The sequence below is a fragment of the Pipistrellus kuhlii genome, unplaced genomic scaffold (genome assembly GCF_014108245.1).
Source record: "Pipistrellus kuhlii isolate mPipKuh1 unplaced genomic scaffold, mPipKuh1.p scaffold_m20_p_7, whole genome shotgun sequence".
Taxonomy (NCBI): Eukaryota; Metazoa; Chordata; class Mammalia; order Chiroptera; family Vespertilionidae; genus Pipistrellus; species Pipistrellus kuhlii.
Window position 1 is genome coordinate 57,324,273 of NW_023425573.1, and position 12,598 is coordinate 57,336,870.

A 12,598-nucleotide genomic window follows, 5' to 3' on the forward strand; every position below is an offset into this window, starting at 1 on the left:
TAAGAAAGGCAGTAGGGGTGTTAGACTATGAGTGAATGAGAGCAGGGACTACGCCTGCTTATTCACTATATTTTTAGGATCTTAATATCTGGCTCATGCTCATTCTTCCATAAATAATAAAAGGCTAATTAGACTGGATGTCTTCCGCACGTCATTCCAGATGTCCTTCCTGATGAAGCCGGGGCCAGAAGGTAACGGAGGGAAGCTATTGCCAGCAGCAGAGGGAAGGAAGGCCTACTCTTGCGTGATTTTTTGTGCATCGGGCCTCTAGTTTATTAATAAAAGAGTAAGCAGAGAGATCATGCAGGAAACTATTGAAGCAATCTTAGTAAGAAATGATGAAGGCCTGAACTAAGGTATTTGATAATGGAGAAGGATAAAGAGATAAAGCGAGAATTGCTTGAATTTGTGTTTTCTAAATGTAACCTATATTAGAAAGTATACATACATAACTCAGGATACACACACATGTTCATATACCCCCATCAGAAACTAATATTTTACTAAACTATATTTACTCATATTGCCTGTGATATGCTATATTTTCTATCCTATGCTATGCCATGCTATACTATCTATATTGGTTTGCTAGGGCTGCCATAACAATACAATAGAGTTAAGCAAAATAAATTTATTTTGTCACAATTCTGGAGGTTCAAAGTCTGAGATCAAGATATTGGCAAATTTGGTTTCTTTTGAGGGCCATGGGGGAAGGGTCTGCCTGGGCCATTCTGCTTGGTTTATAAATGTCTGTCTTTTCCCTGTAATGTCTTCTCTCCTTGCATGTCTGTGTCCTAACTTTTTTTATAAAGATGCCAGTCATATTGGACTAGGTCCCACCATGTGACTTAATTTTACCCTAATTATCTCTTCATAGGCTTTATCTCTAAATACAGTCTTAATGTGAGGTACTGGAGGTTAGTACTCTGAGAATTAATTTTGGGGAGAATACAGTAAGCCTGGGTCCAATCCTACCTGCTGTGGAACACCTATAGTTCTTTGTATGCTGGAGGAAATGAGCTCCTACCCATCTCTTCCTGCTTCTGGAATCAGAGCTAGGCAAACTAGAGCCTTCATCTTTGTATTGTATTGGATGACTCTTTCATTCCTTCTCCATGGAGATGCTTGTGTGTGTGTGTGTGTGTGTGTGTGTGTGTGTGTGTGTGTGTTTGTGCAAGTGTGTATGTGATTTTTTTAAAATTAGTTTTATATTTCATATATATATGTTTGGGGTACTAAGGAAGTCTGAAAGTATGAACTGCAACTTTACTGGAAAATCTTCATTCCCTCTGTAGAATTTCAAATTTAACTGATTTCTTGCTAAATTTATTTCTAAATATTTAACTTTTAAAATATGATATCAGTGTGATCTCCTACTCATTATAATTTCAAATGGGCCATTATTTCTTCAAAGGAAAACTATTGATATATATACACACACACACACACACACACACACACACACACACATATATATATATATATATATATATATATATATATATATAGTTATTGGCCAGATTATTATGCATCAGAGATCATAATAATCTGGCCACTCAGTGTGTATCCTATAGAATAAAAGGCTAATATGAAAATTATTCCCTTGACCAGGAGTTCGACCAGCAGGCAGTCTGACCAACTGCCTATGTTCCTTCCCCCTGGCCAGGCTGGCCAGACCCCACCCATGCATGAATTCATGCACTGGGCCTCTAAAATATATACATATATACTGAGTGGCCAGATTATTATTTGTTCAGAGATATAATAATCTGGCCATTCAGTGTGTGGGTGTGTATATAATTTATTTTAATTTTATGTATATATACAAAATTTCTATATGTATATACATATAGAAATATATTAATTATGGTAATCAGGTATTTTAAATTGTCTAATTTTTCAAATAATGTTTATATTTACCAGTGTTTCCATGGCAAAATTTTAACATCTGAAAATGATAATTTTGCTTATTTTTTCTAATGTCTATACTTATATTTGGTGTATGTGTGGGTGTGTGTAAATGTATTAATAATAACTGCAAGAAGAACATTGTTGCCTTATTCCTAACTTTAATGGAAATCATTCAATTAATATTTAATGCAAACATTTTGTTAATATTTCACTGTATTGTATAATACATCACCTTTTTATTTTATTTAGAACCAATAGATTATAGATTATTTTAAAAAGCACTTTAAAACAGCAAAATTTTAAAAAATTATTTATACCTTAAACTTTACATTTTATCTTAAACATAAGCAATTATTTGCCATATATTTGTTTTAGAATCAAGGCTTTTCTTTGAGTAGGGGCTGCTGATTGATTGGAGATTTACATCCTCTCCTTAATATAAACCATATTCACAAAACATTTTCTGTAATTTGTTTGTTTTTTAAGTACCTTAGATTTTAAGGTATTTATAGAGCCATATGATTACATAATACTTCTAAACTTTATGACTTTATCCCAAACCATTAAAATTTCCTGAAGTACATTTTAATAGTTCACACTTACTGGATCTTTCCAAAAATGTCAACTTAATTTCTTTAGAAATAATAACTCTCTTCTGGCACTTATGTTTTATTGACCATTTTACTTAATGTTGTTATAGTATATATATATATATATATATATATATATATATATATATATACACACACACACACACACTATAGTATGATCAGAATTAACAGGTTTTGGAACATAGAATTTGTATACATTTATCAAGTTGGAGCAAAAGTGAATGAGCCCATTAATGAGGTGCTCTTCATAAATCCATGATCAATAATTTCTTTTTTAGAGAGAAGCTGAGCAATTATTATGCTTGGGAGTTGGTCAAGTAGATGTCAATTAAATGTGTTTTTTTCTCAAAATGTATAGTTGTCGCCCTAAAGAATGTCATAGTTTTCTGATTAATGGGGGTTAATTTTTAAATTAAAAATATCTATTGAATTTTAATATATTAATTATTTAATTTTTACAATGACAGTGTGGTTTTTCTCTTAATGTAAATTACATCATAGAGTTTCTTTATATTAAGCCATTCTTGCTTTTTGGATATATTATTATTGGAATTTATTATTATAATACATTTATTAAATTTTTTTCAAAAATTTTTAATTTAACTTTTAATTTATCTTTATTGTTGAAAGTATTATAGATGTCACCTTTGTGTTTATTCCCATTGACCTCTTCCATCCCAAGCCTGATCCTCCCCCTAACCCCACCCCAGAGCCTTCACCACACTATTGTCTGTTTCTATGGGCTATGCATTTATACATATAAGTTCCCCAGTTAATCTCTCTCCTTGCCCCTCACCTCCTTCTTCCCCTGAAATTCATCAGTCTGTTCCATGCTTCTACAGTATGTCTCTGAATCTATTTTGTTGATCAGTTTATTTTGCCACACGGGAGTGAGATAATGTGTGTGATACTTATATTTCTTTGACTGGCTTATTTCGCTTAGCATAATACTTTCCAGGTCCCTCCATTCTGCTGCAAATGGTAAGACTTCCTTTCCCCCCCAGCAATGTAGTATATTCCATTGTGTAAATGTACCAGTTTTTAATCCACTAAGCTACTGATGGGTACTTGGACTGTTTCTAAATCTTAGCTATTGTAAATTGTGCTGCTATGAACATATGCATATATTCATTCTGATTGGTATTTCAAGTTTCTTAGGATATATTCCTAGAAGTGGGGTCACTGAAGCCATTTATTAACATTTTAACTCATTTGATTACACTATTGCTTTAATGTACCTGCTAGTGAAATCTACCTTTTATCATTTTATTTAGGATTCTTACATATAAATTTTATATTTATATGTGAAATTTTTTTGTTTTTACTTATTTTGTAAGCTGTCTGTATCATATTTTGGCAATTTTGTATAATATATGGAGGATTCATAAACTTAAATGACATTATTCTTTAAATGTTGTCCTGGATGATATTTTCAAATAGATGTTTTATACCTTGAGAAGTTTCCTATTAATAATAACAGTAGTATTTGTATTGATCATTGCCACCACTTATTTCTACTCTCCAGATATTTCACCAATCTCCAGTAAAAAGCTTCTATCATTTTTTAAAAATATATTTTTATTGATTTTTTTACAGAGAGGAAGAGAGAGGGATAGAGAGTTAGAAACATCGATGAGAGAGAAACACTGATCAGCCGCCTCCTGCACACCCCCTACTGGGGATATGCCCACAACCAAGGTACCTTGACCGGAATCGAACCTGGGACCCTTGAGTCCGCAGGTCGATGCTCTATCCACTGAGCCAAACTGGTTTCGGCAGCTTCTATCATTTTTTGCCTGAGTAAATAAATTTACTCACTCTGTTATATTTATTTACCCACTTATTCAAAGTGCACTATTTTTGTGATGGTGTTTAATAAATTCTTAATAATTGTTAAGCATTTATAATCTTTTTATTTCAGCATTCTATTTGGACAGAGAGGAAGGCTGAGAATTGAGCAGGTATATGGTATATTGAAGTTATTGGCAATGTTTGAGTGGTGAGAAATACTTTTGGAAAAACCACAGGTGGGTGGATATACATCTAGTCATTACATTTCTGGTATGAAAATCAAATACTTTGTTATTGACAGATAATTTTCTATCTTGAGTGTAAGTGTGTAATTTCCCCTTTTTGAGGTTGGTAAACATGCCATGAGGCAATATCTTTATCTAACAAATTCCCACATTAATACCTATATTTACTTTAGCATCAAGCATGATATATTACCATGTAGAATTCATTTTGCATTTTTGTTAGGAGACATTATTAAACATTTCATGTGTTGTAAATTATTTATAATGCTACACTCAGCAGCATCTTGAACTACTTGCTGATCTGTCTACAAATTCTATCTTTAAATCATAGTCTGCATATTCAAGAAGGGGAAAAAAACCTTATAGTGATCTTTAAAAAATGTAACAACTGAATTTATGAAATAGGAAGAAAACAGATTCTAATACATGTAATTGATGGTAATGGCATTGAGAGATATTATAAATTAAAGTGATGACAGGTCAAAATAGAAAAGAAACAAAGCAAAGATATCGTTGTTGTGAAATCAATAGGAACTAATCTGCCAGAGAGTGGCCCTTAGTTGTTAACAAAGTTATGAAAAGAAAACATTTAGCGCCTTTTGGTTTTAACAGACGAACACAGTTGAACCAAGAGTGGAAATGTAAAATATTTTTATTATTCATTATTTAAATATTATAAATAACCTTTTATTATTTAGCTTCTTTCTCTTTGGGTTAGATATTTTCATATTCCCCTTACTTTTCTTAAGGAAATTGCCACACACTTTTCTTTAGCTGAGCTAACTTGACTTTAATTGATCTGTTTTCTGGTTTCCCCAATTTATAATTAATAGCATGGAAAGGAAAACCCATCTGTACTGTCCATCCCTGCGTAGCCATGGCTATCTGATGTAGAATAGTGGGTAAATCTATCTTTACATTTTCACCCAGCAGTCCAGCAATAATGACTTAAGTCTGTTGTCTGGCAGAATTCCCAGGTACTTATGAAGAGACCAAGATCTCCGCCAATGATACTAGTAGGTTCCTTCCAACACACTGTGCTGAAAATCTTGTCAATTGTAAAATAATTGTTAGCCATGTAAGGTCTGAGGCAATAGGGATTTACATGACTATAGAGATCACTTTTTTAGAACTGTGTAGGGTCTAGCCAACAGTTCTTGGCAGCATTTTAAATAGCATTAAGTTTCCTGGCAATGCCAAGGATCATGTCCAGGGGAAACTGACTTCGTCACTATAATTATTTCCAAGCTTCTTCTGTTCCAAAACAAAGCAACTTGAGGACAGGTCCATTGTAAATTTTCTAAGAGTGCTTCATATGCAAGGTCCTTAGGTGTCTCTCCCAGACACCCATGTTTGGACCAATTCAGATATGGTTTCTTAGATTTTTTGCTAATTGGCACTATTGCTACACTCTTGGTCAAAGTCTAGAACTTAAGATTTAATAGTCATAAGGGAATGGTGGCCTGGATTTCACTGTTCTATTGTATGAAAGATAATATGTAAGCCTGTCCAAAGAAGGGGCAGCAACATCAAGGACAAGAACTGCTTCCTATCAGCCCCAAACAGTCATAAATGGTTTAATCTGAGTGTATGCGCATGGGTGGAGAGGAGGAAGTTCAGTCTCCACTGATCCCAATGTGTATGGGAAGGGTGACTATTCATTAAACTTTTATAATAAGCTTAACAGCTTAATGAGTTTTGGAATGAAAGGGAGCATATAAATCATTGCAAGTTCACTGTTTAAGCTTGCCATTCTTATCAGATAAAACTGCTGTGACCCAAACACGTGACTGTAGGGACCACATTATGTCACTTTTTATAGAGTAACTGTAAACTAATCACTTGTATGGAGTACACTGCCCCATTCCAGAAAGGGGTTTGAAAAAGAACCCAGATAGTTGACAATTCTAGGTGAAGACCTGTCCTCACACCATGTTTCAAGAGATTTTCAAGTGTCACACAAGAGTGATGTGACACAGCTGTCACATACCAGCTATAGCAAACTTTGTGCTTATATATTATACAATACTCCTTTGTAGAACCTGATTTAGACTTCAGTCTTTAAAGGGCAAAGGAGGCATTTATTGGAGACCTTGAGTGTCAAAGCTGGAAGAAATTTTAGACATTGTTTGACCAATCTCTTTTCATAGGCAAGCAGAGGCAAATTATGTAACTTGGTTGGGTCATGGAGTTACTCAGAGCTGGACCCAGACTATAGATCTTACTTTTGATGATGTCTCGCTAGATTGGAAAAAAAAAATCAACAGGGTTAGAAGCAGCATGATAATAACGATCCATGTGTTTTTGTACTTAGGACATCTTTATAGACTGTGTTCTCCCTCTGAGAAGGTCACTGCAGAGGCCATCTCTCTATAGTCATTCAGGATTAGTTCCCTGTTGGGAATGTCTCAGTGATTTGAGAAGCATAAAGTATTTTCAGGGAACATTTTTTCTTCTTCACATTGATGGTTTCACTTAGTTTCTTTTTTAGTACTTTGTTAAGGGAAGTAATTCTTTAAAACTTTTATTTTTTTTAACACTAGTAGGAAAAAAACCTTAAGATGTAGGTAACTCAAACTATGAGATTTGTTTATTTCAAAGGGGTTAGTTCAGAATAGAATTTACTTATATACAGAATGTTTGATCTATTTTTCAGAAATTCAATGTCTTCTTATGTCTTTGTACTAAAATTAATTACACACATGGTCCTGATAATTGTCTCAGAAAGTATGTATATTCTGAAGCATGCAATCTAGTCTACATACATCTGATAAGACATAAAAGCTTATACTCTATGGTAATATTGTCATAACCTGCTTAATGATAATCAAGTGCTTTAGAAATGCATTGCTTAAATCTGGCAAGCACTGACTATATGTGACTATAAAATTAATTAAATGTAAAAATAATTAAAAATTCAGTTCCCTATTCACACTAGCCACATTCCAAGTGCTTAACAGCCATACACGATAATGGCCACTGCCTTGGATTGCATAGATATCAGAAATATCCATTTTTAAAGATAGTTCTATTGATCACTTTGTAATGAAGAAATTATGCTCTATCCTAAAATCCCTGTGTTCAATATGTTTACTATACCTGTCTAGTATGCATCAATTACTAAATATATCAAGCATTTGATTTTTCTTAAATATTTCTAATTGAGAGCCATGGATAATGACTTGCTATTCTGTTGACCATGTCAATTTCTAACTGTACAATATTGAAAAATTGACTCTTTTCCCTTTAACTTTCATTTTTTAAAATAGAGGCCATAATATTTGATAAGATTGCTTTGAGAATGAAATTATATAATTCAGGTCAAGTGTTCATCACACTAATGTATCCCTGATAATTAATTATCAGCAGGTCCTCAATTTACTGCTCATACCCAACACATATAATACTTAGCAATTGTTAATAAAAATATTTTTTTAAATTTAAAAAAATATATATTTTATTGAATTTTTACAGAGAGGAAGGGAGAGAGATGGAGAGCCAGAAACATCGATGAGAGAGAAACATCGACCAACTGCCTCTTGCACACCCCCTACGGGGATGTGCCCGCAACCAAAGTACATGCCCCTGACAGGACTCAAACCTGGGACCTTTCAGTCCGCAGACCAATGCTCTACCACTGAGCCAAACCGGTTTCGGCAATAAAAATATTTTTATTACCACACTTTTTTCTTAGAAAACTCAGAAGTTAAAAAGAAGCAGTGAAGGATTTTCAATAATAGATAATGGTTACAATCTACCACTTGCAGGCGTCTTCAAACTACGGCCCGCGGGCCACATGCGGCCCGCAGAGGAGTCTGATCCGGCCCGCCAGGTTTTTTGGGCAGTGAGCGCAGCCGAGGTGTTACAGTAGGAATTAGTAGTTCATATAGTCCGGCCCTCCAGCTCTCTGAGGGACCGTGATCTGGCCCCCACTTTAAAAAGTTTGAGGACGCCTGAAAAGCATTCGTCATCACTGTAAGATCTAAGTAATACCTTGAATGTTTTATTTTATCTTTATATATTGTTTAGTTATTAGACCTAATTATAGTTTATAGTTGGGGAACAGTGTGTGTGTAGCAGGAAGGCAGGAAGTAAAAATCAACTTTATTATATTTTAACTTTCTTTTTACAGATGTCCCCATTCCTCCCCTCCCCCTTTGCCAGCCGCCACCCAGCCCTCACCCCACCCCCTTTCCTCTTGCCATCGCTACACTGTTGTTTATGAATTATGTCTTTTTTTTCTTAATTCCTTCACCTTCTTTCATCCAGTCCCTCCCACCTCTCTCCCTCTGACAGCTGTCAGTCTATTCTATTTATCTATGCTTCTGTTTCTATTTTGTTCTTCAGTTTATTTTGTTCATTAGATTTCACATAGAAGTGAGATCATATGCTATTTCTCTTTTTCTGACTGGCTTATTCACATAGCATAATAATCTTTAGGTCCATTCATGCTATTGAAAAATGTAAGAAATCTTTCTTTTTATGGCTGCATAGTATTCCATTGTGTAAATGTACGGCAGCTTTTTTATCCACTCACCTATGATGGCCACTTGGGCTGTTTCTAGATCTTGGCTATTATGCATAACACAGCTGTGAATTTGCTTTTCAAGATTCTTAGGATATATTCCCAGAAGTGGAAATTAAAAAAAGGCAGTTCCATTTTTAATTTTTTGAGGAAACTCCAAGCTGTTTTCCATAGTTTCTGAACCAGTCTGCATTCCCACTAGCAGTGCATTAGGGTTCCCTTTTCTCTATATCCTCATCAGCATTTGTTGTTTGTTAATTTATTGATGGTAGCCATTCTGGAAGTTGTGAAGTGAATATCTCATTGCAGTTTTAATTTGCATCTCTCTGATGATTAGTGACTGGATATTTTTTTTTTCATCTCTATTGGCCATCTGTATGACTTCTTTGGAAAATATGAAGGTTATTGGCCCATTTTTAAATTAAATTGCAGTCTTTCAGGTGCTGAGTTGCATAAGTTCTTTATGTATTTTGGAAATTAACCCCTTATCAGATATCTCACTAGTAAATATGTTCTTCCATACAGTAGGTTCCCTTTTCATTTTGTTGATGATATTTTGCTGTCCAGAAGCCTTTTTTTTTTTTTTAATTCCCTTTGTTTCCCTTGCTCTAGGAGGGATATTGGCAAAAATTTTTTTTGCTATGAGAGATATCTGAGATTTTACTGCCTATGTTTTCTTCCAGATTTCTATGGTTTCAAAACTTAAGTCTTTTATCTATTTTGAGTTTATTCTTATTTATGGTGTAAGTTGGTTGTCTGGTTTCATTTTTTGTATGTACCTGTCCAATTTTCCCAGCACCATTTATTGAAGAAACTGTCTAGACTCCAGTGTATGCCCTTGCTTTCTTTGTCAAATATTAATTGATCATAATGGCACAGGTTTGTATCTGGGCTCTCTGTTCTGTTCCATTGATTTATATTTATTCTTATGCAGTATTAGGTTGTTTTGATTTTATTATCCTTATAGTATAGTTTGATATTCTTTGTTCTTCTTTCTCAAAATTGCTGAGGTTATTGAGGATTGTTGTTTTTTCCAAGTACATTTTTGGAATATTTGTCCTAGATCTGTGAAATATGCCTTTGGTATTTTAAAAAAATTTAAATATATTTGTATTTATTCCAGAGAAGAAGGGAGAGAAAGGGAAAGATAGAAACATCAATGATTAGAGAAAATTATTGATTGGATGCCTCCTGCACACCTACACTGGGGATCAAGCTTGCAATCTGAACATGTGCCCTTCACTGGAATTGACCCTGCCTGGGACCCGTTGGTCCAAAGGCCAACACTCTATCCACTGAACCAAACTGGCTAGGGCCATGGTCAGCAAACTGTCTTGGCAGCTGTGGTTCTCAGGTGATGCTCCCCAAACTAGAGAGAAGAGAACCTGATTCTGGGGTGCATCATCCAAGAACCACCCTCTCACAATCTGACACCCTTTGGGGGATGTCAGAGAGCTGGTTTTGGCACATTCCCTGCAAGCCAGGCAATGGGATTCCCAACAGTGTACAAGTCTGTGCATCAGGCCTCTAGTTTTGAGTAAGAATAGTGAAAGTGGACATGCTTGTCTTGTCCTTGATCTTAAGGGAAATGCTTTTATTTATTGCCAATTGAGTGTTATGTTGGTTGTAGGTTTTTTAATATATGGCTTTTACCATATTGAGGTATGATTCCTCTAGTCTCACTTTGTTGAGTGTTTATCATAAATATCGGGTCTAGTAATACTTAATGTCGTTTTTTAACATTCGTTTAAAATCTTGCTTGGCGTTGACTTGTATTGACATAACCTTCAAACACGTGGTATCTACAGAACATGTGAAGTGCAATTAACAAGTTTTGCTTGAAAAAGTTTGTGTTTGGTTTGGTTTTTGTTGCAAAACTAGGGCTAAGAAGATGGCGGATGAAGAGCATATTCGGCACTACATGCTTTACGAGTTCCAATTAGGAAGAAAAGCAAGTGAGGCTGCAAAAAACATCTGTAGTGCTCTTGGTCAAGATGCAGTTAGCGCCAGGAAATGCCAGCGTTGGTTTGAGAAATTTCGTGAGGGAAATTTTTCGTTAGATGACAAGAGTGGTCGAGGCCGTGTGTCCAATTTTGATCAAGAAGCTCTTCAAGCTCTTTTAGTGCAAAATCCTCAAATTACACAACAAGAGCTTGCAACAACTTTAAATTGTTCACAAAAAACAATTTCCAATCAATTGCGTGCACTTGGCAAAGTCCAAAAGTTTGGAAAATGGGTTCCTCATGAGTTGACTGACAACAACCGTAATCAGAGAGTCACAATTTGCAGTTCGCTCCTCTCTCGTCAAAACCGTTTGCCGTTTTTAGAGCAAATTGTTACCGGAGATGAAGAATGGGTGCTGTATGTTAATTTGAAAAGGCGGCCTCAACGGTTGGACAAAAATGAGGCTCCACAGCCCACGCCAAAACCTGACTTGCATGCGAAAAAAGTGATGTTGTGTGTTTGGTGGAATTTTAAAGGAATTCTTCATTATGAACTTTTACCATCTAACCCACATATGTCAAACACAAGGCCCGCGGGCCAAATCCGGCCCGCCAGGCCTTGCAATGTGTCCCGCACCGCGATGTCATCACTGCACTCCACTGCGTTCCATCACAATGACGCGCGGTGACAGAGGAGACTTGTGATCTGGCTGGCCGCCTCGCTGGCCGCCATACTTGCTATCTATTACGCATGCGCATAGATAACAAGTCACACGAGATTCAGGAGGCGTGACCTATAGTCCGGCATCCGATGTGGTTGTGCGGGTGGCAGAGCAGAGGAGAGAGTGAGTGTGCAGGCATAAAAAATACACAGCAGAAGCTGCCAGTTCCTGGCATAAAGTGCAGGCATAAAAATCGCAACAGAATCTGCTATCTGTACCCAGCAAGGCATTTATTGACTGACTTTTTTTTTCTCCACTCCATCTGCCAAATCAAGCTATCCCTGTGCAGTTTTCAACTTTTTCCTTCTAACGCAGGTTTCCAATAAACTACATCTTTTACTGCCAATATTGATCCCAAAATGTCCAGGAAAAGAAAAGTTGACGGTGAAGGCAAACAATTTAATGACAAATGGGAAAATGAATACATGTTTGTGCTTAGAGAGGGCAAACCAGTGTGTATATTGTGTTATGAGACAGTGTCGGTGATGAAAGAGTACAATATACTTCGTCATTTTGACACCAAACATAATGTTAAGTATGGCAAATATACTTTGGAAGAAAAGCATAAAATTGTTAAAGAACTAAAAGGCAAACTACAATCACAGCAGCAAATGTTTATAAAGGCTACAGCGAAAAATGATGCTGCAGTGAAAGCAAGCTTTATAGTGGCTGAAGAAATTGCCCGTACTTCAAGGTGTTTTTCAGAGGGTGCCTTTTTGAAGCAATGCATGCTAAAAGTGTGTGAGCAAGTATGCCCAGACCAGATACAGAGTTTTCAAAATGTCAGTTTGTCAAGAAACACCATTGCAGATAGAGTTCAAGAACTCTCAGGAAATCTATCATCACAGCT